The sequence below is a fragment of the Glycine soja genome, chromosome 17 (genome assembly GCF_004193775.1).
Source record: "Glycine soja cultivar W05 chromosome 17, ASM419377v2, whole genome shotgun sequence".
NCBI lineage: Eukaryota > Viridiplantae > Streptophyta > Magnoliopsida > Fabales > Fabaceae > Glycine > Glycine soja.
Window position 1 is genome coordinate 25269035 of NC_041018.1, and position 24415 is coordinate 25293449.

Sequence of the window (24415 nt, forward strand, 5' to 3'; positions counted from 1 at the left end):
CTGACTCTTCTAGGCCTGACTCCACCATTATCCTCTGAGAAGGAACTTCTACCTCAAATGGGAGTACTGCCTCCATCCCATAAACCAAGGAATACGGCGTTGCCCCTGTAGAAGTTCGTACCGAGGTTCTGTATCCGTGTAGGGCGAAAGGCAACATCTCGTGCCAATCCTTGTATGACACCGTCATCTTTTGAACAATCTTTTTAATATTCTTATTCGCAGCCTCTACAGCCCCATTCATCTTTGGCCGATAAGGGGTAGAGTTATGATGCTGGATCTTGAAGTCTTCACACATCTCCTGCATCATCTTATTGTTCAGATTGGTGCCATTGTCAGTAATGATCTTCCTGGGGAGTCCGTATCGACAAATCAACTCCTTCTTTATGAATCTAACTACCACATTCCTTGTGACGTTAGTATAGGAGGCTGCTTCGACCCATTTGGTGAAGTAATCTATCGCCACAAGAATGAATCGGTGACCATTTGACGCTTTGGGTTCTATGGCCCCAATGACATCTATTCCCCACATAGAAAAAGGCCAAGGGGCAGACATGACATTTAGCGGATGTGGCGGAACATTGACATTGTCTGCGTATGCCTGACATTTATGACACTTCCTTACATGAGTGCAGCAATCACTTTCCATGGTGAGCCAATAATAACCGGCCCTAAGGATTTTTCTGGCTATAGCATGCCCATTGGCATGTGTCCCAAAGGAACCCTCGTGGATCTCCTCAATCATGAAGTTCGCCTCCTTGGCATTTACGCATCGTAGGAGGGTCATGTCGTGGTTTCGTTTGTACAGGATGGTACCACTTACAAAGAAACCAGTAGCCAATCTCCTCAACGTCCTTTTGTCATTGTCAGAAATCCCTGGTGGGTATTCCTTGTTCTCGACATACTGCTTGATGTCGAAATACCACGGTTTCCCATCCCGCTCTTCCTCTATTGCATAACAATATGTCGGCTTGCCTTGAGATTTGAATTCGATGTACGGCAGATCCCCGTGTGGGGCAAGCTGAAACATGGATGCCAGGGTGGCTAGCGCGTCAGCCATCTGATTCTCTTCCCGAGGTATGTGGTGGAAGGAAATGCCGTCAAAGTACTTGGCTAACCTCAAGATGTGAGTTTGATAGGGTATCAACTTCGAATCCCTAGTTTCCCATTCTCCGTTCAACTGGCGTATGACCAAAGCTGAGTCTCCATACACCTTGAGTAGTTTTACATCAAAATCAATGGCTGCCTGAACCCCGAGGGCGCATGCCTCGTACTCGGCCAAATTGTTGGTACAATCAAAACCTAGCCTAGCCGTGAAAGGAACACACTGATCATCCGGGGATACAAGGACTGCCCCTACTCCGTGGCCCAAAGCATTTGATGCCCCATCGAAGCAAACAATCCATTTGTCTAGGTCCTCATGCGTCCGCTTCTCTTCAAACAGGGCCATGATATCTTCATCTGGGAACTCGGGGTGCATCGGCCGATAATCCTGGAGGGGTTGCTGGGCCAAATAATCCGCTAAGGCACTTCCCTTTACCGCCTTTTGGGTGACGTAAACGATATCGAATTCAGACAATAGTACCTGCCACCTGGCGATTCGTCCCGTGAGGGCTGGTTTTTCAAAGATGTATTTTACGGGATCCATTTTGGAAATAAGCCACGTGGTATGGCTGAGCATGTACTGCCTAAGCCGATGTGATGCCCATACCAGAGCACAACACGTCCTTTCCAACATTGAGTAGTTCATCTCACATGCGGTAAACTTCTTGCTCAGATAGTAGATGGCTTGCTCCTTCTTCCCAGAATCATCATGTTGACCCAACACGCACCCCATAGACTCGTCCAACACGGTCATGTACAGGAAAAGGGGTCTTCCCGTTACAGGTGGCATGAGTACCGGGGGATTCGCGAGACTCTGTTTGATCTGCTCGAAAGCCTCTTGGCAGTCACTGTTCCATAGGACCGCTTGGTTCTTACGTAACAGCTTAAACATGGGCTCACAAGTAGGGGTGAGCTGCGAGATAAATCTTGCGATATAATTCAACCTGCCTAAAAATCCCCGAACCTGCTTCTCCGTGCGTGGTTCCGGCATTTCAAGGATAGCCTTCACTTTCTCGGGATCTATCTCTATCCCTTTCTGACTTACGATAAATCCTAGCAGCTTGCCTGACTTCACCCCAAAGGTGCACTTGGTTGGGTTTAGTTTTAATTGGTATTTCCGCAACCTTCCAAATAGCTTACGCAGATTGACAAGGTGTTCGTCCTCAGTCCGAGACTTAGCAATCATGTCATCCACGTAGACCTCTATTTCCTTATGCATCATGTCATGGAACAACGCCACCATGGCACGCTGATAGGTTGCCCCAGCATTTTTCAGTCCAAAGGCCATCACTTTATAGCAGAATGTTCCCCATAGGGTGACGAAAGTGGTATTCTCTACATCTTCGGGTGCCATCTTTATTTGATTATATCCCGAGAACCCATCCATAAACGAGAAAAGGGCGAACTTGGCTGTATTATCTACCAATATGTCAATGTGTGGCAGGGGAAAGTTGTCTTTAGGACTGGCTCGGTTCAAGTCCCGGTAGTCTACACACATTCGAACCTTGCCGTCCTTTTTCGGGACTGGGACAATGCTGGCCACCCACTCTGGGTACCGTGCCACAGCTAAGAAACCCGCGTCAAACTGCTTCCTTACTTCTTCTTTAATTTTTAAGGACATCTCGGGTCTCATTCTTCGTAGCTTTTGCTTAACTGGAGAAGACCCAGGATTCAAAGGCAACTTATGCTGCACAATGTCGGAATCCAGACCGAGCATGTCTTGATATGACCACACAAAGACATCTTGATACTCTTCAAGAAGGGTTATCAAGCCTTGGTGGATAAGCGCGGTCATGCCGGTTCCTACCTTTACTTCCTTCTTTTCCTCCGTGGTCCCCAAGTTTACCAATTCAGTTTCTTCTTGGTGGGGCTTCATTTCACGTTCTTCCTGAGCGACCAACCTCTCCAATTCCGGCGACAGGACGTCCTCTTCCTCTTCCTCATTTATCGTTTGGCTTATGTCTCGATCGAAATCGATTGTCAAACCCTCGTTGTCAGGATCCTCAAAGAAACGACCCTCGTATCTATACCAAACAAGACAAAAGAAACAAAAACATGCAAAATGATATGAGAAAGGGTGGTACTGCAAGAACAGATGAAACAAGATCTCTTTGTTTATTTAATAAGGTAGGTTTCACAAAACGAAAGAGAAAGGAAATCTATAGGCTCTAATTACATTGAGTCAGCGGTATAGACTTCTGACTGGCTTATCACGCGCCAGTTCCCCACTTGGGAATCGGGGTGGCATGGTTGCACAAAACTTGGTGAGTTTTGAGGGAACTCCTCTTCTATTGCGGCCACCTCCTCCTCAGACACCATTCCAGCGCTGGTGAAACACTGGCTAATACGGCCGGGCCATACCCTATCTGCCCGAAATCTTGAGGGCACGTTCCTCCTTCCCGGCATCCCGGGTTCGTACCCTAATCCATACTTGTATGGATTTCCCTTGATATCGACCACGTCGGGATCCCCAAGGCAGTCTTTACCTAGACCCATTCCGGGATCAAATCCGTTCCTGAGCATAACACGTGCCACCATTATTGCTGTGTTGGAGAGAGAAGGTAGCGACGAACTTGGTTCCACAGAGGCGCAGCTCACAACCTCAAAGGATTGGAAAGCCATTTCCAATGATTCTTTCGCCGCTTCTACGTACGGTGCGGAGGAAGGGCAGCTCACTAACATATCCTCTTCACCCGACACTATCACTAAAAGTCCATCCACTGCAAACTTCAATTTCTGGTGAAGCGTTGATGGGACTACTCCCAGGGCATGAATCCAAGGTCTTCCCAAGAGGCAGCTATAGGCAGGATTTATATCCATCACTTGAAACACCACATTGCAAGTGTGAGGGCCTATCTGAATGGGAATGTCGATTTCCCCCATTACTTCCCGCCGAGTGCCATCAAAGGATCGCACCACCATCGAGCTCGGCTTTAAATGTGACGCACTAAAAGGAAGCTTTTCCAAAGTGGACCTCGGCATCACATTTAAACTCGATCCATTGTCGATAAGTACCTTTGCGACAACGTGGTCCATACATCTCACTGACACATGTAGAGCCTTGTTGTGTCCTCTCCCCTCAATGGGAATTTCTTCTTCCGCAAACGCGATGTAGTTGTTGGTGGTTATATGATTAACGATGCCTTCGAAACCCTCTGCTGAGATATCATGTGCCACATGGGCATCGTTAAGGACCTTCATCAACAGCGCACGATGAGGCTCAGAGTTTATGAGTAGTTCAAGCAAGGAGATCCTTGCTGGAGTTTTATTTAGTTGCTCGACTACCTTAAACTCGCTTTGTTGGATGAGGCGGAGGAACTCATGGGCCTCTTCCAAAGTCACTGTTTTTCCTTGGAGTCCCTCTTTCTTTTCGGCTCCCCTTGCCAGGGGAGGATCTACTTCCTTCGAGGGGGTGGCTATATCTGTGGGCTCTTGGACCATGGGCGCCTTGCCTTTAGAGGGAAATTCCGTCGGGTGAGGGGAAGAGAACACCCGACCACTGCGGGTTACACCACTAACGCCGGTGATGTTGGTTACCTTAGCTGATAGGGAGTCAACTTCGGTTGTAACTCTTCCACTAGATGCGGGAGGGGTATACTTCCACGGAACGGCCTTATTACTTTGATATGCAAATGGCGTTGGCTTGGGTGCCGCCCGCGGGTATATGGATATGGAGCCGGTCCCTTTCCTAGTAAAACATATCACTAGGGCCTTGGGGGTTAAAGGAACCCTCTTCTCTTCCGACTGCATGCAGATTTGTGGTTCCTCCTTCCCTCATGTGAACTCTTCAAGCTGCCCGCAATCCATGAGCCGCTGAAGCAATTCTTCCACCATGGGACAGGTTTCCATGTCATGCGACTCCTCGAGGTGAAACAAACACTCATCCCTTTCATCCCCACCTTGGGGGACCATGCACGCCGCTTGCAGTGATTGATAGATGAAGCGTCTAGAAGTAGCCACGTCTCCTAACCTCTTTGTCCGTGATGGCCCATCCTCTTTGACGGCGTTCACGCTAGCCCCTCCATAACTAGCTAGCGGATTAGTTTTGACATTCGGGCCTTCCTCTTGAAACGCTAGCCAGCCGGCACTAAGCAGGTGCTGCACCTTATATTTGAATGGGATGCAGGAGTCAATATCGTGCCCGGGAACTCCACTATGATAGACACACTTGGCACCCGGATCATACCACTTGGGGTAGGGTGGCTGGAGAACTTTCCCGAGTATGGCCACCACCAAGTGATTCTCCAATAGTGAAGGCCATAACTCGGAGTATGCCATGGGAATAGGAGGGAAGTTGTCTTTCGAGTGCTGTGCATACTTATAGGTCGCGCCGGGGGCTGCATTATTAACTGGTCGGGGTGCGACTGGAGCTGTGCGTTGGGCCGACGCTCTTTCTGCCGCGGGTGGCCCTTTTACTTGAGTCGGGAGGGAATTCCCGGCTCGGATCAAAAAATTTGGGGGATTGGGCTGGTACGAGCTTTGGATATTTTGGGGTGCTTTCATCCATGTTGGGGCGGTGGTGACCGCGTGGGCGTCTCCTTCCTTTTTCCTTACGCCCACTGCTGGGGCTCTTCTGTTGTTGTTGGGGGCCATATTGGCAGCATATTCAAACTTGCCTTTTCGTAGCCCGGTTTCAATCCTTTCTCCGGCGAAGACGAGGTCCGCGAAGTTAGCTGGCATGTAGCCTATCAGCTTTTCATAGTAGAACGTGGGTAACGTATCTACCATAATTGTGATCATCTCCCTTTCCGTCATGGGCGGCACGACTTGGGCTGCGAGATCTCTCCATCTCTGGGCATACTCCTTAATGGACTCATGCTCTCGTTTAGTCATACCCTGAAGCTGGTTTCGATCGGGAGCCATGTCCGTATTGTACTGGTACTTCCTAATGAAGGCAGTTGCCAAGTCCTTCCATGATCGGATCTGGGAAGCTTCCAGATTGGTATACCATGCTACAGCTGCCCCGGCCAAGCTGTCTTGAAAGAAATGGACCAACAACTTTTCGTCCGCAGAATACGCCCCCATCTTCCGGCAATACATCCGGAGATGCCCTTTTGGACATGTTGTCCCTTTGTATTTATCAAAGTCTGGTACCTTGAATTTGGGAGGGATGACGATGTTGGGTACAAGACATAAATCTGCCAAATCCAAGAATGGGTAATTGCCGAGGCCCTTGACTGCCCTCAACCTTTCTTCAAGCGCCTCAATCTTTCCCTTACCTTCCGCAAAGGGAACAGATTCTTTCATGGGCGTGGGTGAGGCCGGGATATGGCGGACTATGTTCGGCTGGGGTAGTTCATGCGGGGATGGATCTTTCAGGTGGAGGAGGGGGCCAAGATGGGTATCTCCTTCCCCATCGTCTTGCCCGGGATAGTCTTCATAAGGTGGGAGTTGCCCCTCAAAAGTAGGGGCTTGGCTTAAATCTTCTGGGGTGGCACGAGGGGTGAAGTCCGGAGGCAGGCCATAAGGATAAGCTTGCGGACTATACCTTCGACCGAACACGGCCGTGCTTCTGTCTAGGCCCGGATTCAAGGCGGGTTGCAGCACCGGCTCCGCTTCCCTAACTGTACTGGAGGCGGTTGCGGTGGCTTTATCCTTTATGGTTTTCTGGAGTTTTAACATGACCTCCGAGATGGAAGCCATTTGATCTTTCAAGGCCGATAGATCGGCCTTCATCTGTTCCTGCACGCCCTCTTCATTATCCATTTTTATGGATCGAGTGTTATAGGGGTGCCTTGGTGTTTTCTTAGTTATGATGAAATTCCTAAAGAAATAAACAACGGTGAGTATGCCACCAAAACATGAGTATGCAAATGGATGATCGGAGCACTTGGATCCACCCCAAGATTTTTAGATAACGTAATGAGTCCAGAACTTTCTCATTTTATAAAAAGAACAAAGCTTTCATCTAGCCAAGATTATACAAGGGTGTTACAAAAGAAACTAACGATTCCTAATTATATGAGCCATCAAATCTATCATGTGCTGACAGTAATTGATTAGCCCATGAATCTCCTCGGGGGCAGTACACACTTCGGCCATGGCTTTTGCTTTGGCTAACAGACGCGGGAGGTCTTGAATCCCATTCAAGGTGAAGGCGAACCTATCCATCCACATAGTCGCTTCTTGATGCAGCGCATCAATCACCCTCCCTCTTGCCTCCTTTTCGGCATACACTTGTGCATAGTCCTCCACTAACTTTTGTTCATGGGCCGTGGACTAGTTCAATTCTTCCTTGTATTGCCCTATGATGGCTAGCATGCTTTGCTCGGTGGCTTCCAAGTGTTGAGCCAAATTCCTTTTGGACCTTGCGCAAGCAACTAACTCTTCTTCTAAGATCATGCCATGCACCCGTGACCGATCTCTCTCTTCTCTTTGGAGCTTGAGCTCGTTGTTGCTACCCCACAATGCTCCTCGGAATTTCTTCCGGCCATATTCCTCCTTGCAGGCCCTTTTGGTTTCTTGTTCAAGGGCTTTTGCAGTGGCCGCGTTTTCCTCTTGTAACTCGGTGCACTCCTTCCGGATGTGTGTAGCAGCTGACTTGAATTTTTCCTTGGCGAGTCTCGCTTTCCCTAGCTCCAACTTTAGAGCTCGGACTTCTTCATCTTCCTCCGGAGCTTCGAAGTTCTCCTCATTGATAACTTTCAATTTGGAGAGCCAATCTAAGCCCCGCGTGTGAATTCTTAGCCATCCATGATAACCTCCGATGACGCCGTTTCGGATGCCTCTAAGCTCCTTGTCTTTCCTCAACGGACTCCTCCACGCCTTGTGGATTCTTTGTATAACCTTGAGACTTTGGGCGCCTAAATCTCTCACAAGGAAAGGCGTGAGACTTTCTTCGGTTGGCGCTCCCCTCATGGGATAACCTAGCTGTCTTATGGCGAGTGCGGGATTATAATTAATACAACCCCTAGTCCCTACCAGTGGAACATTAGGATAGTCCCCACACGAGAAAAGAACTCCTTCCTTGCCTTCCTTCCAACGCGGAAACCAATGGATCGTGCTGCTCCTTATCACAGCCAAATGTTGGTCCCAAACGACTCTTCCTTTTTCAGCGCATGAGCGACAGGTTTGAAGCGGACACGGGTGTCTCGTGTCTTGTCGGAATAGGTGTGAAGTCAACCATACACAGAGAGCAGGTAAACAACAAACAATCCGTGCACTGTTTTTCTCGCACCTCCGGTCAAAGGTGTCGAACAAATCTGCCAAGATAGCCACCACTGGACTTTCCTTGCTATGGTGATATGCGAGGAAAGCATCAATGGCGGCTAAGTCTACCAAGCCGTCAACGTTCAGAAAGAGGACAACCCCAAAAATCAACAAAGCTAAAATATCTGCAAATGGGCCCCACTTCTCTTGGCTCGCCATATCCCTTGCTTTGCCTTCCAAGTATTTCCGAGGCAGGCCCACTACGCCGTTCCGAGTTTGCTTCGTGCGATCCAACTCCTTTGCTGAATCCCCAACCACAGCCGCAATCTTGCTTAAGGAAGGAAGAAAACCGGAGAAGAGATACGGTTTCCTCCCCCCTAGAGGGCATCCTAATATTTCCTCAAACTCTTCAATAGTTGGGACCATTTGGAAGTCCCCAAACGTGAAACACCTCAACGGCTGGTCATAGTATTGGGCGAGGGATACGACAGCTTCCGTAAATACCTCCACTACGGTCAAATCTAGAATCTTCCCATAAACTTTGCGGAAGGCTTGCCTTTGGAGGGGTCCCATCAATCGTCCCAATTCCTTGAGGCTAGTGACGTCTAGACCTTTAACCTTGACTTGATAAAACCTTTTGCCGTTTTGATTTGTCCCCATCATTTTACCTAAAAAAGGGGTGGATCAAGACTCCGACATGAATGATGCAATGCGTATGCATGAAACGGAAAGAAAACAACACAAAAGGGGTAATTCACACATACGAGACCGCAGAGATCCAATTTTAATGCTACGTTTTGGGCATGACTGCGCCTTAACGTAGCATTAAAAAGGTTACATATTACTCCAAACATCACTAGCAAAACTATAAACTAGTGCTATTCACCAAAAATGCATTAGAACAAATGGCACGGAGTGTGTTTGCTCTTTGCCCCTATTTGGGAACCTAAGACAATATCTAGGGGTCTTTAATAACTATTTCCCCAACCATTCATAACTCACACGGCTGTTTTCTAGAGGTATCATCACTCAAGATAATAATATTGTGGCGGTATGGAATACCAGCGACAACACATTATAAAGAGAGAAAGCTCTAGACGAGGTTTCACATGATGATAGATTCACCTCCACTCCTTAAATTCCCATGAACCCGGGTGTAGGGCCCCTTTTTACTCAAACCCGTGGGTGCTTAGAATGCTGTGTAAAGAATGTGAAATAGACAACAATTTATTTACATTTTACACAGTTCAACAAATGCACACACGAAGCTTTACAAATCCACAATTCCTTAAAAGTAGGCCTAACTCACAAAAAGTCCCCAGTGGAGTCGCCAACTGTCGCAACGTGCCCTTCGCGGGCGAGCGAGGGCGAGGCTCACGGATGCGCTTTCCAAAGGAGGAAAGGTGCGCGGAGTCGCCACCAATGTTTATTTGTGGAAAACGTCGGGAAAACCGAAGGAAACCGGTCAAAATGAGAATTCTAAGTTCGGAAGTTGTATTTACGCTTGAGGAAGGTATTAGCACCTCTTACGTTTGTCTCGAAAGACAACAGCCTTATTTCTAGAATTGTGGAATTGTGTTACCTTAACTTTTATTTCTTTTTATTTTTTGAGGTCGACAAAAGCGGGGCTTTTGCTCCTACGTACCCTCCTTTGGAGAGAAAATCAGACCTACGTAGTTCTTCCTTATGCGTGAATCAAGTGATTCTTTTTACTTGAAGAGTGATCATTTAAAGGCCTTGGACCTTTAAAAATGATCCACTTTTACTTAGTAAGAAATTGAAATGATAAACTTTCACGAAAAACCTATTTTTGTGGACGAGCTTGACTAGGCGAGTTGATTTTAGCCTTAGTTTCACTTTAGTTATTAGTCAATTCAATTAAGAATGAGAAATCCCACAGAGAAAACGTCTGATTGATCTTACGCTTTTATTTTACTAAAGAAATATTTTTTTTGGTTATTATATTATTATTTTACCTCTTTTTTTATTTTCAACGTGGTTACGGCACGACCGAACGGTCGGAATTCATCTTAACAAAAATTACTGGATGATACAATTCAAACGATCGGTGGAAATTTATTTTATTTTTACATTAAGCGAGGAATGACTTAAATAAATGGCTTAAGCACGTCAAAAGGCGGTATAAAAAGTAAATGAAAACGAGAATGAAAATACATGAAACGCAATGTGGACCACCACGGGTTCATAGAATGAATTGAAAAGCTTGGTTTGAGGTACTTAACCGTTGAAGATCGAAGAACAATGAAGAACGAATGAAGAACGCCGAAGAACGGTTGAAACCTTTTGCAAAATTCTTCACGAAAACGTTACGGAAGCGTTTCGGAAGCGCCTCGGCTTAGATTTTCTTCACGGAAACAATTTTTCCAAGCAAATTCGAAAGAGAGAGAAGTGCCTAAGGGGCTGAACCCTTTTCTTCTTCACTTCCTCCCCTATTTATAGCAAAATAGGGGAGATGCTTGCCGACCAGCTCGCCCAGGCGAGCCAGGTTGCTTCCTCCAGAAGCAACAGCCTTCTGGAAGGCCCAAGTGGGCCTGATTGCTATTTACACCCCCCTTTTTACTAAATGCACACCCCTTTCTATTTTTTTGTAATTCTTTTTCCGTAACGTTACAAAACTTTACGAATTTCGTAACGATACTTATTTTCCTTCCGCAAGGTTACGAATACTTACGGATTATGTATTTACTCCTTTTTTACCTTTCGAAGAAGTCACGGAAACTTACGGATTGCGCAAAAACACTTCTTTTCAACTTCCGCCACATTACCGAATTTCACGGAACACGCAAGCCTGCTTCCTTTCGATTTCTGAGACGTCTCGGGACTTCATTTATTGCATGTCATCAAGTAATAATCCCCGGACGAAATTAGGGTATGACACATAGGTATTGGAAATACCAGAATGTGCACGTGTGCAATTTTTGGTAGCCAAGATGCTTTGAGTATGCATGTATGTAAATTTAGCCAAGGAAGTGCATGTGATGTAGGTAGCAAATACACCTTGGAAGTACATATAAATAATCTAGGTAACGAAGGTGCCTTGATTGTGCATGGGTGCATTTTTTCTTAGTTAGAAGAATATCTTGTGCGAATGAATGCTCGTAAGAAAGTATGTGCATGAGTTTGCTCTAAATTTACATTGATGTTTGTGTTTATTGGAGGAGGTTGTACGCCATTTTTGTTTTAAGAGTAGCATTTCTTGGTAAAACTAACTTTCCAAATGTTTGCCTTCGCAGGAAATGGCCCCGAGGAAGCTTGCCTCAAAGAGGTCCAGGAAGGATAAGGCGGCCGAAGGAACTAGTTCCGCTCCTGAGTATGACAATCACCGCTTTAGGAGCGCTATACACCAGCAGCGCTTCGAGGCCATCAAAGGATGGTCGTTTCTCCTGGAGCGACGCGTACAACTCAGGGACGACGAGTATACGGATTTCCAGGAGGAGATAGGTCGCCGGCGGTGGGCATCACTAGTTACCCCCATGGCCAAGTTCGATCCAGAAATAGTCCTCGAATTTTATGCCAATGCTTGGCCAACAGAGGAGGGCGTGCGTGACATGAGGTCCTGGGTAAGGGGTCAGTGGATCCCGTTAGATGCCGATGCTATCGGCCAGGTCCTGGGATATCCGTTAGTGCTGGAAGAGGGCCAGGAGTGCGAGTATGGCCAGAGGAGGAACCGGTCTGATGGGTTCGATGAGGAGGCCATCGCCCAGTTAGTATGTATACCAGGGCAGGATTTTGCCCGGACTGTTGCCGGAAGACGGGTGCGGATCATGCGCACCAACATGACCACCCTGACTCAGATATGGATGACTTTGCTGCTCAGCAACATCCTGCCCACCGACCATAATTCCGACCTCCCCTTGCCGAAGTGTCAGCTGGTGTACGCCATCCTGACGCGGATGAGCATCCATGTGGCTCAGTTAATCGCTGATGCCATCTATATTTTTGCAGGTATGGCGCCTACCAGACACCCTTTGGATCCAGATAAGTCCAACAGGGCCCTGGGATTTCCCGCACTAATCACAGGACTCTGCCATTCGTTCGGAGTCCCCGTGGCATCTACCAAGGTAATTCGGCCGCCCATCACCCGGGCTTTTATTGAGAAGTACTGCACCCAGAGACAGGCTCAGGGGGATGCTCCACAGGCCGCGGGCGCGCTACCACCACCTCATCAGGCTGGCCCAGCTGGGTCATTTGATACGGAGCGGTATTTACGGCATTTGGTTCGCCAGCAGGCGGCCAACCACCGGGCACATGTACAGACCCATGATTGTCTGTACCAGATGAGCCTCAGCATGCAGAGCCAGGGCTTCGTTTCTTTTTCATGCCCTACTCCAGACCAGTTCAGGGCAGAGGTCGCATGGCCCGGGGATTGGCCCGAGGCCCAAGCAGGAGAGGCGCCCCCGGAAGTTCCCGGCGATGGAGAGGAGGCCCACGAGGATGAGGAGATGACCGATTTGTTTGACTTCTTGGGAGGGAGTGGAGCTACATGACTGGGAGATCCCCAGATTCATGTTTTCTTTCGTATTTCTTTTATCATTTATATGTTATGTTTTGACTTGAGAGACTAATGTTTGTTTTTGTTGTTTCGATTGTCATTTGTACAGCGCATACATTTTTGTTTGGATTGTTGCATTAGTGTTTATATCATTACTATCAATGATGTTTGAAATTCTAGAACCGTGTAGAGTTCTTCGTTTAGGAACATCGTCCAAAAAAAAAAATAATAATAATAAAACACAAAAAAAAACAAGAAATAAAAAATAAAAATCAAAAAAAGGAAAAAAAAAAAAAGAGCAAGTAAGAAGAGAAGAGAGCAAGTAAGGGAAAAAGAGAGCAAGTAAGAAAAAGAGAGGGAAAAGGAAAAGAAAAATAAGTTGTTTAGCTGAAAAAAAACCAACATGCTTTTGAAAATAGATGACTTCCAACTTTTCTTTGAAAGAATTCACTGATCATAACTAGTTTTTGAAAAATGTGTATACACCTGAAGGGTGAATGCTGTGAAAATTTTCCCGAACGCCCAAAATGGACTCAGATGAATGCACAAATTGATAAAAGAACATATTTTGGAAACATTGGGTTGATTTAAAATAGAAGAAATGAATCCTGAGCCCTAGCATCACATGACCTTAAAAATTTGACACTTGAGTTCCGCATCATGACCAGTTTTGCATAAAATTTCCAAATCATCATTTTTGCATTTGTATCATGGAAATAATGTGGGGCATCCCTTTTTATCCTTGAACCAAACCAAACCCTGACATGTATCATGTCTAGTCATTCTACAAGCCTTGAGCCAAAATCCTAACTTACCATGAACCTTGACCCAGGGTGAGAATGTCAATCCTTACCCTCGGAAGCAAAAAATAAGAGAAGGAAAATTTCCAATCAAAGAGAAAGCAGAAAAAGAAGAGAAGGGAAATTCCCAATCAAAGAGTGGGAGAAAGCAAAAAGAAAAGAAAGGAAAATTCCCAATCAAAGAGTGGGAGAAAGCGAAAAGAAAAGAAAGAAAATTCCCAATCAAAGAATGGGAGAAAGTAAAAAAGGGAAGAAGAAGAAGGAAAGAAAGCTCCTGGTCAAAGAAACCAGAAGAAATGTGCAGAAATGTCTTTTGACCAGACAATATCTGTACAATACATAATTGTCACCAAATGAACAAAAGAAAGAAAAGGAAACCATGACCTAAAGTGGTCTTCTCCCTTTGATTACCAACCAAAATCCTGTGCGTCGGTGACTTGTTCGCCTCGCGCAAAACCAAAACAGAAAAGGAAAAGGCCAAAAACACACAAAAGCCGAAAAAACCCACCAAAAGAACCCATTCCCAAGGGAAGCCCTATTGATCCATGATCACGCATGTAATTTTTGATTTGATAGGAAATAATTTGCAAAGTCAAGTCATGACATATCTATGGTTCGGAATTAGGATGAAACACTTACCTGTGCGAGATTGATACACTTTGAGTGATTTTCTTCTATTTTTGTCGAACCCAGTGTTTCCTCTAAATGGTCATTTAGAAACGAAATGCTAAACATCCAGAATCTCATTTGTGGTTATGAGAAAATTTCATCAGCAGATTCTCCTTCCCCGATAGACACATTGTTTTTTGTCCGAAAAGCATATGTTGATCTGATTAGTTGGAAGTTTTATCTCTTTACTAAAGCACGTTCGCATTTTAGCGAAGAAAACACTGAGACTATTTCTAGTCTCACAAGTTATCAAGAACTACGTAGGTCTGAGTTCCTCATTGGAGGATACGTAGGAGCAAAAGCCTCGCTTTTGTCGAACACACTGCTTTCTGTTACCATGACCCAAGAGCTGGTAGCCTGCGGAGACACCTTACGGTTATCCGCACCTCGTCATTCAGTGACCCCAAGTGTGATTGACGAGCAGAGGCCAATGTGGTCATCTGCGCCCTTTCTGGAGATGTCAGCATCTTCCGATGGAGACTTTTCAAGTCTCACAAGTTATCTAGAACTACATAGGTCTGAGTTCCTCATTGGAGGATACGTAGGAGCAACAGCCTTGCTTTTGTCGGCCACCCCACAATCTCTGTCATACTGACCCTGAGGTCATGTGACATGGGAAGACAAATTATGGTCATTCCGCACCCCTTTGCCATTCAGACACAGTCGTGTCCGATGGCACACAAAGACAAATTATGGTCATTCTGCACCCTTTTGTCATCCAGAGGCAGTGGGCCCGATGACATGCGGAGACAAATTATGGTCATTCTGCACCCCTTTGCCATTCAGACACAGTCGTGTCCGGTGGCACGCAGAGACAAATTATGGTCATTCTGCACCCTTTTGTCATCCAGAGGCGGCGGGCCCAATGACATGCGGAGACAAATTATGGTCATTCCGCACCCCTTTGCCATTCGGACACAGTCGTGTCCGATGGCACGCAGAGACAAATTATGGTCATTCGCACCCTTTTGTCATCCAGAGGCGGCGGGCCCGATGACATGCGGAGACAAATTATGGTCATTCCGCACCCCTTTGCCATTCAGACACAGTCGTGTCCGATGGCACGCAAAGACAAATTATGGTCATTCTGCACCCTTTTGTCATCCAGAGGCGGCGGGCCCGATGACATGCGGAGACAAATTATTGTCATTCCGCACCCCTTTGCCATTCAGACACAGTTGTGTCCGATGGCACGCAAATTATGGTCATTCTGCGCCCTTCGTCAATCGCGGCCGACAAGCCAGTTGACACGCGGAGATTTACATCATCTTCCGCACTTACAAGATCTGTCATACTGACTTTTGAGTCACGCTGACGGGCGGAAATACCCGAGTGGTTATCCGTATAAACATTCTTTTGCTATCTGTAAGACAGAACGCTTGATAGCAGGCAGAGACTGACAGCGTCTTCTGCACCTTTTGTTCCCCCGGGAACAACGAGTCATTCGCATGCGGAAATTTTATGGTCACCCACGACTCTCGTCAACCGAGAGGAACGAAATTAGTGTCTTATCTTTACTTTCCTTTTATCTCCAATAAAAGACAAGTAAAGAGGGGCAACTGTAATACCCTAATTTCGTCCGGGGACCTTTGCTTGATGACATGCGACTTTTGTTTGGTCCTTGTAAGGTGCTTGGCACCCATCATTGGGCAATTTGTGAAATTCCGGGACGTGCCGGAAAACAAAAGAAAATATTGATGCACAATCCGCAAGGTTCCGTGACACACCGGAAATCAAATGGAAGCATCGTTGCACAATTAGTGAGGTTCCGTAACATTCCGTAAGTCAAAAAGGGGATGATTATGTAATCCACAAGGTTCCGTAACATTACGGAAAGAAAACAAGTATCGTTACGAAATTCGTAAGTTTCCGTAACTTTACGAAAAAAGAATCACCAAAAAAAAGCAGGGGGTGTACTTAGTAAAAATGGGGGTGCAAATAGCAACCAGGCCCACTTGGGCCCTCCAGAAGATTCCTCCAGAAGGCTGTTGCTTCTGGAGGAAGCAACCCTGCTCGCCTGGGCGAGCTGGGTGGCAAGCTTCTCCCCCAATTTTCTATAAATAGGGGGAGAAGTGAAGTGAAAAAGGGTTCAGCCCCTTAGGCACTTCTCTCTCTTTCGAATTTGCTTGGAAAAATTGTTTCCGTGAAGAAAATCTAAGCCGAGACGCTTCCGAAACGTTTCCATAACATTTCCGTAAGGAATTTCGCGAAGGTTTCGACCGTTCTTCGACGTTCTTCATTCGTTCTTCATCGTTCTTCGATCTTCAACGGGTAAGTACCTCGAACCAAGCTTTTCGATTCATTCTATGTACCCGTGGTGGTCCACATTGTGTTTCGTGTATTTTTATTCTCGTTTTATTTACTTTTTATACCCCCTTTTGACGTGCTTAAGCCATTTTATTTAAGTCATTTCTCGCTTAAACTAAAAATAAAATAAATTTCCACCGATCGTTTGAATTGTATTATCCGTTAACTTTAGTTAAAATGAATTCCGACCGTTCGGTCGTGCCGTAACCACGTTGGAAATCAAAAAGAGGTAAAATAATAATATAATAATAAAAAAAATAATACCTTTTAGTAAAATAAAGCAAAAAATCAATTGGACGTTTTCTCTTTGGGATTTCTCATTCTTAATCGAATTGACTAATAACTAAAGTGAAACTAAGGCTACAATCAACTCGCCTAGTCAAGCTCGTCCATAAAAATAGGTCTTTGAAGTTTGTCATTTCAATTTCTTACTAAGTAAAATGGATCATTTTCAAGGTCCAATGCCTTAAAATGATCACCTTTTAAGTAAAAAAGAATCACTTGATAAGAAAGAACTACGTAGGTCTGATTTTCTCATCCCAATTGAGGAATACGTAGGAGCAAAGGGAAACACCCTTGTCGACCACAAAAAGAGAAAAAATATAAAAAAAAGGTATAAAGGATATAAGGACATAAAAGGGAACGTAAAAATCAAAGTCATGTTTGCACATTCGATTAAAGGCTGCCGTCCCTTGTGACGGACGTGTGGGGTGCTAATACCTTCCCCGTGCGTAAATACAACTCCCGAACCTTTCACTTAAAAGTTCATAGATCGCGTCTTTTCCGGTTTTTCCGACGTTTTCCTCAAATAAACGTTGGTGGCGACTCTGCGCGTATTCCTTTCATGGAACACGCATCCCACGAGTCTCGCGTCGCCCTCCCGCCGAAGGGTAGGTTGCGACACAACTAACAGGAGGTCCAATCTTTGCATTTCATCGTCAGAAATATATAAACAAAATCAGAAGGACTTTCTCAGGCTTGTAGTGAGGTTTGGCTACAAAAATTCATTGGTTTTTCTAGGATTGAAAGGTTTAGATTCTAAGAGAGCACAAGTCCTAGACTAATCCCAATGATCTTTTCTTGTTTTGTACAAATAGCCTTCTCACTATTCCCTTTTCTTAAGTTGCTTTTGACCTTTATTGTAACAGCACAACTTATTTTCTCTTTTTTTTAACATACAACTTATTTGTTGTGTGTGTTGATGCTTAACCTTTTTCTTTTCATTCTTTTCAACTTTTCTCCCACAAATTTAGAGTAAATTTGCCTTGAACCATATGCTCTCCTAGAATCTAAACAAGGTATTAGGAGATAATCAATAAGCTTTACACAAGGGAGCAAAAGATACAAGTATCATTCAAGGTAATCTATTTGGTCAAAAGAGCTTGTGTCTATACAATTCATGGCCTTCATCATGTTCTGAGTTATACAAATCATTCTAGAATTTAGAGATTTATGCAAAGATCATTATTCACAGTTAGTCGTTCGCTCACAGAGTAAGGTCACACTCTCACCGGTTTTTGGTTCAAGCTTTTCTTTCACAATTTCATACTCTTGTTATTTCTTTGTTCAACATGCACATTTGCTCAAATTCATGAAAGGAAACACACATTTCATCATAAGCATGCATTCAATTTAAAACAAGGAATACAACCATTTTCACAAAATAAATAAACTACTTCACTGCCATACCATCAAAAGTTAAGTTAAACTGTTCACGATGCTTCTAGATGAGCAACTATACTACTCATGAACAAGACTAAAAAAAAGTAACTAATGTACTAACATCAAAGTTATACTAATAATTCAAAAACACAAAAAAGAAATCAACAGGAATTTAAAAATCTTGTGATTGGTCCTGAGTATCCTGTGTTTGAACCTCCTCGTCGTCAATCAAATGCAGTACAGGAGTAGCTACAGGAGAGGTGTTCAAAGACAGGACTGGGGTGGTTTGAACCTCAGGTGTGGAAGGGTTTGCTGCCTGCTGTGGAGAAGTGGTATCTGCCATTGGTGTCGGAGGCTCTGGAGTGGCCTCAGGAGACTTTTCAGGAGTGGCTACGGCTTCCTGAGTTACAACTACCCTCCTTTTCCTGATCAAGGGCTTAGGAGTGGAAGACTCTGATGACTCATTCGATGGCTGATGTGGTACCTGAGCAGCGGGATTTGCGTCGTCCCTGTGAGGAGGAGGCTGAGTCCCTGGCCAGGCTACCCATTCATTAAATTTCACTACTGTAGGGATGGAGTCTGGAGGTGCTACCAGCTGGAGACTTTGCAGCAAAATAATCTGCCCCTGATGTATGCTTCAAAGCATGGCTTTGAAACGTTGAAAATCTACAAGAGGTGGGGTAGAAGGAGCTGCTGCAATACGAGCTGGAGGAGGAGCTTCTGATGTAGAAGCTAGATGAGGAGTTGTTGATGTAGAAGGAGCCTCAACTGGCCTTGCCCTTGGTCTTTTGGCCCCCCTAATAATAATTGTTGGATCATCAGGGTTCCAACAATTCTTCCTTATGTAGGCCAAATTAATGACCGGGTGTAGACATTCAAAGACAAGAGTGTCGGAGGCAACTCCTCTAGTCTTGCATAAAGCTGTGATAAGAGCAGGAAACCCGAGTCTTGAGGAGTTAGACTGGGCCATAGAAGTAATCTACCCAGAAATGAGGGCTCCGACATTCATGTCCAGCTGAGTAACTAGGCCAAAGATTAACCTAGCTCGATCCACAGTCAGATCCGATGTGTGGGAGGTCGGAGCCAGGTTGGAGTAGGATAGAACACTCCAGACCTGAGCAAGGGTGGTTAGATCTTTTTTGAGGATCTTCCCCGGGTAACCTTCAGCATTTAGAATAAACCCTCGACCGGGTATGCATAGTGCAACCTCAATTTCTCTAATGTCATTAGGCATCCTACAGTATCTTGAGTAGGCGGGCAAAGATTCACCCTCAGCAAACACCACAGGTGTTTCTAGAAAGGCATTGAGGCTGTCTGCATCAATCCTTATTAAGTGGCCTCAGACTCTGACTTGTTTAGGTGAAGGTCCCTCGGGACTGTGTTGGATCAAGTGGCCTCAGAATAATTAAGAAGGGGGGTTGAATTAATTATGAACGTGTCTTGACTAATTAAAAATCTATCCTTCTTAATGTTACTAGATTCAATTAGGCTTTTACTACTAAGTCAAGAAAGTAAAGAACAGAAATAGAAACTTAACCAAAAGTAAAAGCGATAATTAAAAGTACACAGCGGAAATTAAAGAGTGTAAGGAAGAAGAAGACAAACACAAGATTTATACTAGTTTGGCCACAAACCGTGCCTACATCCAAACCCCAAGCAACCTGCGGTTCTTGAGATTTCTTTCAACCTTGTAAAATCCTTTACAAGCCAAAGATCCACAAGGGATGTACCTTCCCTTGTTCTCTTTGAATAACCAAGTGGATGTACCCTCCACTTGAACTGATCCACAAGAAATATACCCTCTCTTGTTCTCAGTATAACAATCCCCAAATAGATGTACTCTCTACTTGTACCACAAAGGATGTACCCTCCAATGTGTTGGGACAAAACATTCTCCGACGGTTAGTCCTTTGAATCTTTGTAAGGGGAAACAAAAGATATCTCAGGCGGTTAGTCCTTTGAAATCTTTTGCTTTAGGGGAAGGGAAGAATCAAAAGAATTCTCAGTCGGTTAGTCCTTTGAATCTTTTGTAAGGGAGAAGAGAAACACAAAAGAATTCAGGCGGTTAGTCCTTCGTTCTTTTGGCAAAGGGAGAAGAGAATGAAAAAGATGAATAACACAAGTTTTTTATCAAAGAACTTTTCTTGAAAGAAAAAGTATTGAACAAAAACTTTTAGAAAGATGAAGAGAAGATGAATCAGAAAAAATCTGTTGAAAGAGATGAAAGAAAATATTGAAAGATTGATTGAAAGATATGATAGATCATTGATTATTGAAATTCATGCCATGGCCACATATTTATAATCTCTTGATAACTCAAGTCAAAGCTTGTGACTCTTGGCAATTTCTTTAAAACTAGTCACTTAAAAAGTTGTGACTTTTGAAAGAATCTTCAGAAACAAGTCACTTGAAGAATTGCGACTTTTGGAAATGTATTTTTCGAAATCAGTCACTCGTAATTGTAGAAGCAAGCTTCATGATGATGAATCAAGTTGATTCAAGAAGTTTTGATAATGACAAAGATGATGACAAAAAGCCCAAAGAATGATTTCAAGATTGAGTCAACAAATTCAAGATCAAGTTTAATTTCAAGTTTCATGAGAAGAAATTAAGAAGATTCAAGAATCAAGAGAAGTTTGATTTCAAGATTCAAGAGAAGATGAATTCAAGATTCAAGAGAAGAAATCAAGAAGACTTCACAAGGGAAGTATTGAAAAGATTTTTCAAAAAACAAACATAGCACAATTTTGTTTCTCAAAAGAGTTTTTTTCTCAAAATTTTCTAAGTTACCAGAGTTTTTACTCTCTAGTAATTGATTACCAATTTCTTGTAATTGATTACCAATGGCAAAGTTTGATTTCAAAAGTTTTCAACTGAATTTGCAACATTCCAATTGATTTCAAAATGGTGTAATCGATTACAAGATATTGGTAATCGATTACCAGTGTATCTGAACGTTGAAATTCAAAATCAATTGTGAAGAGTCATATCCTTCCATAAAAAGCTTTGTGTAATCAATTACATGGTTTTGGTAATCGATTACCAGTGACAAGTTTTGAATAAAAATCAAAAGATGTAACTCTTCCAATGGTTTTCAAGTTTTTCTAAAGGTTATAACTCTTCTAATGGTTTTCTTGACCAGACATCTTCATCATCCTTTGCCAAAAGCTTTCAAAGTTTTCTGGTTTCTAAACCTTGTTCTTTCACAGAAAACAAAAGTGTGCTATTCATCTTTTCATTCTCTTCTCCCTTTGCCAAAAAGAATTCGCCAAGGACTAACCGCCTGAATTGTTTTTGTCTCTCTTCTATCTTTTCCAAAAGAACAAAGGACTAACCGCCTGAATTCTTTTGTGTCTCCCTTCTCCCTTGTCAAAGAATTCAAAACGACACAGTCTGAGAATTCTTTTGATTCTTCCCTTTCCCATAAATAGAAGATTTCAAAGGACTAACCACCTGAGATATCTTTTTCTTCCCCTTCACAAAGTTTCAAAGGACTAACTGCCTGAGAACTTTGTCTTAACACATTAGAGGGTACATCCTTTGTGGTACAAGTAGAGGGTACATCTACTTGGGTTGTTGTAACTGAGAACAAGAAAGGGTACATCTCTTGTGGATCAGTTCAAGTAGAGGGTACGTCCACTTGGTTGTTCAAAGAGAACAAGGGAGGGTACATCCCTTGTGGATCTTTTCTTGTAAAGGATTTTACAAGGTTGAAAAGAAATCTCAAGGACCGCAGGTCGCTTGGAGACTGGATGTAGGCACGGGTTGTTGTCGAACCAGTATAAAACTCTTGTGTTTGTCTTCTTCTTCTTCCCTACACTTTTAGTTTCCGCTGTGCACTTTAATTATCGCTTTTACTTTTGGTTAAGTTTCAATTACTGTTCTTTACTTTCTTAACATTATAGTAAAATCCTAATTGAATTCAGTATTATTAAGAAGAATAGATTTTTAATTAGTAAAGGTTCATCAATAATTAATTCAACCCTCCCCCCCTTCTTAATTATTCCGAGGCCACTTGATCCAACAGTAATTGATTACCATTAAGGTGTAATCGATTACACATCAACAAATGTGACTCTTCATTTTGAATTTTGAAAATTAAAACGTTCAGAAACTCTGGTAATCGATTACACATAGTTTAAAATGATTTGAAAATGTTTAAACCCATGTTGTGACTCTTGAAATTTGAAATCTAACGTTTTAAAAACACTGGTAATCGATTACATGATTATGGTAATCGATTACAGCTTTGTAAATCAGTTTTTGAAAACAATGTTGGCAACTGGTAATCGATTACTACCTTCTGGTAATCGATTACCAGAGAGTAAAACTCTTTGGTAATGATTTTGTGAAAACTTCTTGTGCTACTCAATGTTTTGAAAAACTTTTTTAGTACTTATCTTGACTGAGTCTTCTCTTGATTCTTGAATCTTGATCTTGAATCTTGAAACTTGATTCTTGAATCTTGAATCTTGATTCTTGAAACTTGATTCTTGAATCTTGTATCTTGAAACTTTAGAATTTGCTTAACTCTTGATTCTTTGGCATCATCAAAATAATCTTGGAAGGCGTTGCTTCCACAGACTGTAGAGGTTGGCGTAGAACTCCTTCACCAACGCGAGGTCAATGCTACTATCAGCTAAGTTGGTGAGGCGCTTGTGAAAGTTACGCCTCTCCAACTCGCCCTTGAATTCATCCAGCTTTGTGTGATAGATTTCCACTTTCCTCTCAGCTAATATGTGTCTTCCCAACACATTGTCAGTATATCTGGTCCATGCCTCAAAGGAATGGAATCTCCGTGTATCATATTGAGCAGTGGGCCTTGAACCGACGTTCTTTCTTTTCCTTGAAGACATCTGCAGACAAAGGAATCAAACATTTGATCAGGACTCAATTTATTAAAAATTAAAAGAGAAACACTGAAAAATAACACTAAAAAAAAGGACAATGGCCGCTTAGCAAGATAGTTATTGCTTAGCGGCATTATGTAAAAGGCACACCCCCGCTTGGCGAAACATGGGTCGCTTAGTGGGTTTCACAAAAAACAACACTGGGCTTAGCGACACAGGAGTTCCGCTTAGTAGAAATTGTTACGGTCCTGTGTCTGCAAAATTGGCTTAGCTGGCGAAGAGCCCGCTAAGCCTAAGGTCAGCCGCATGGATTTGCGCTTAGCCAAGGGTAGGCTGCGCTTAGCGGCACTAAATTGAGCAAAAATTTCACTAAGTTATGGAGGCTTAGCGAACAAGAACGCTCAGCTCAACAAATGCCGCAAGGATTTTCGCTTGGTGTAGGAGATTCTGGCTTAGCGTGCGGCCAATCAGTCAGAAAAAATTTTACTAAGTTACCTGAACTTAGAAAATCAGCCTCGCTTAGCGCACAATGCGCGCTTAGCAAGTGCTCATATAAACACCTATATTCAGGGAAGAACTCGCTTAGGGCGGTAAGAGCGCTCAGCGAGTTCTTCAGGAAAATGCTTATATTCAACGAATGTTGATGAACTCGCTTAGCACAGTATGCGCGCTAAGTGAATTCATCACGTTTTCCAGAAAATGCAGAAAGCACAGCTCGTTTTCTCACACTTTTCAAGCCTCTAAAAGGCATATCAGACATGCAATGTGTGCGCCATACTCAATTCAGTATACAAGCATACATAGCCCTAATCTTAAACTAATTCTAACAAAACATAAAAACCCTAAAAATATAAAGCTACAGTTAAAGTCTTCTACCCTAGAGTTAAGACATGAAAAAGAAAAAAAAAGGATCAAGGAACTTACTTGGATGGTGTATGATTGATGCTTCAAAGTTGAAAATGCACAAAGAGAGTACAAATGCAAAATGTGAAATTTTTTGGAGAGAGAGAATGCAGAGGCAAGGTTTCTGTAATATGGAAAATGTGAGTGTAACTGTTGTTACACTCATTTAAGCAGTTTTTCGATACTTTCGCTTAGCAGACCGTTGCGCTAAGCGAGTAAGAGAGACGTTTGGTTTCTTAACCAGGACCGCTTAGCGAACATGTGGGCTTAGCCGATGTTTCAAATCCAAAATCAATTTTTTCTTTTTTGAACAGAAACTCAGCTTAGTGCGAGGGTACATCCGCTTAGTGAGACCTGCAGATTAGAAAAGTTGTAACTCTCGCTAAGCCTAGCCCTGGCCAGCTTAGCTAAAATGGTGCATCTTAAGTACAGAGGAGCACGCGCTTAACTGAGAGGTACTC

The 24415-nt window shown here is 43.7% G+C and overlaps 1 pseudogene; it reads right to left on the reverse strand.

The window, feature by feature from the left end:
* Positions 1-19171, reverse strand: part of LOC114391592 — a 51560-nt pseudogene extending 32389 nt beyond the window's left edge.
* Between the last annotated feature and the right edge of the window lie 5244 nt (positions 19172-24415).